Here is a 2,500-nt window from a genome sequence, read left to right on the forward strand (position 1 = left end):
GTGTTTATCTTAAGAATGTTATTTCGTTTCTTCATACCGGGTTGACTGTATTTCTCATGTTGACAAAGGCTTGAATATATATTTCCATAAAGGTGTATGCAAATAAATCTTTAACTAATTAATTTTCCTTATAATTATACGATGAGAGTTCGTACAGATAATATCAAGAGAAGAAGAACTGGATTTAACACCAATCATTTATTTACGGAAAGTAAAAATATATACAATGAATTTATGACAACATAATTGTGCTAGGAAAAATTGCGGGACTTATTATAATGTAGAAGAACATGTTTTAAAAGAATTTTGTCGCGAGAATGACGACCGGAAAATTTTTCTTAGCTACTTCCTCAAAACTACTGCAAAAAAGTTGAGAAAAGGATGAACAATGGAAAATAGCATCGCTAGATTGGAAGAAGAGTTATACAACATCGTCAAAAATGTAGGGGTGGTTATGTGCAGGTGCATGGGTACGTGCGTGTATGTGGGTCGTACATGCAGGTGTGCGTGTGAATATGTGTGTGTGTATGTGTGTATGGGGATATATGCATAAGCATGTATATATATATATGTATATGTGAGTGTATATACACACACATATATATATATATTTATACACACACACACACACACAAACATATATATGTATATATATATATATATATATATATATATATATATATATATATATATATATACATAAATTCAATAATAGGATAAAAATCTTTTACAAGAATTTTATCAGGAAGCTAGTGTGCAAAAAAATTCATAAGGGAAATTTCTATTCCCAAGAATATAATTATTCGTTTATATTTATATAAGGGCATTACTACAGAATAATGCCACACACTAGACTTTCCAAATAAACACATTTTAGTACCGAATGCGAGGAAAAGCAACTCTCAAAAAAACCAGCCTTTTCTAAAAGAAAGACTCAATTATGTATCGGCCGATTTCACGATTACTAGAATGAAATCTAGTTTTCGCTCGTCAGCATAGTATACTACAGATATATACATATATATATATATTTGTATATAAAATATACAAGAATAAGGGCAGGGAATCGTCAATTAATAATAGAATTAATAATTAACAATTTTGCCAAGTAGTTCAGTATGAAAAAACCTTTATCGGTAAAACCATTTATCATCATAAATATACAGGGATTAGCATTGAGTTGCTTCTCCAACATACTGAAAATTTCGAAATAGCAGTCAAAGAACTACTGATTCTAAACTACAAATTTTTCTCTAAACGGATGGCGATATTTATGGCACACATAGAACAAAAAACCGGAGGGAAAAGCATAAACAAAACAAGTCTTTAGTTTTTGTTTATGCTTTCCCCTCCGGTTTTTTGTTCTATGTGTGCCATAAATATCGCCATCCATTTAGAGAAAAATTTGTAGTTTAGAATCAGTAGTTCTTTGACTGCTATTTCGAAATTTTCAGTATGTTGGAGAAGCAACTCAATGCTAATCCCTGTATATTTATGATGATATATTTGTATATATATATATTTGTATATATATATGCAATATATTATAAATTAACTACCAACAATAATTGGTAAGCTAACTTAAAAAATCATCACCAAAATAGCAGAAAAAAACGACAGTGAAGATATGCAGACTCTTGTGAAATTTTTTCGCCATGAACGGTTTGTGTTTTTAAACGGAATGTATTTTTTCTGATGTTATATCTGTTCCTGAATGATGTGTAAAGAAATTTTGATTTAAGCATCTTAATGAATTCTTTATACTGAAATATATATTGAAGAAGATAAATATGTTCTTTTGAATTTATACGTTTTTGCGTCGTAACTCCTTTATTATTATTTATATATATATATACAGCAATATAAAAACAGAGACCTATTATGGTGAAATCATAAATACAACTATAATTAAGGACATAGAAAAAAAAGTTCTTGCCAATGTTCTGAAAGGAGATACTGAATCGTCGAACCACATTGGAGCCAAAAATTGGCCGATCCAGCGATAACTCAATTTTATGAATTTCCGTTAGCTTGCTCCCTCGCTTTTCGACACTTGTGTAATAATAATAGTGATGATATTTAATTTGGTTCGACAATTTACTGTCTCCTCTCAGCACATAGGCAAGAATTTTTTTCTTATACCCTTAATTATAATTGTATATATGTAGGAGCACTCCGTCGACGAGGGTTCCAGCTGATACGATCAACGGAACAGCCTGCTCGTGAAATTAACGTGCAAGTGGCTGAGCACTCCACAGACACCTGTACCCTTAACGTAGTTCTCGGGGATATTCAGCGTGACACAGTGTGACAAGGCTGACCCTTTGAATTACAGGTACAACAGAAACAGGAAGTAAGAGTGAGAGAAAGTTGTGGTGAAAGAGTACAGCAGGGTTCGCCACCATCCCCTGCCGGAGCTTCGTGGAGCTTTTGGTGTTTTCTCTCAATAAACACTCACAACGCCCGGTCTGGGAATCGAAACCGCGATCCTATGACCGCG

The 2,500-nt window shown here is 32.6% G+C and overlaps 1 protein-coding gene across 3 annotated transcripts in view; it reads right to left on the reverse strand.

The window, feature by feature from the left end:
• Positions 1 to 2,500, reverse strand: part of LOC106878957 (uncharacterized) — a 19,432-nt gene that overhangs the window by 15,506 nt on the left and 1,426 nt on the right. The gene's annotated exons all lie outside the window — the stretch shown is intronic.

Source organism: Octopus bimaculoides, chromosome 20 (assembly GCF_046866305.1).
Source record: "Octopus bimaculoides isolate indiv1 chromosome 20, ASM4686630v1, whole genome shotgun sequence".
In the NCBI taxonomy this organism is placed as follows: domain Eukaryota; kingdom Metazoa; phylum Mollusca; class Cephalopoda; order Octopoda; family Octopodidae; genus Octopus; species Octopus bimaculoides.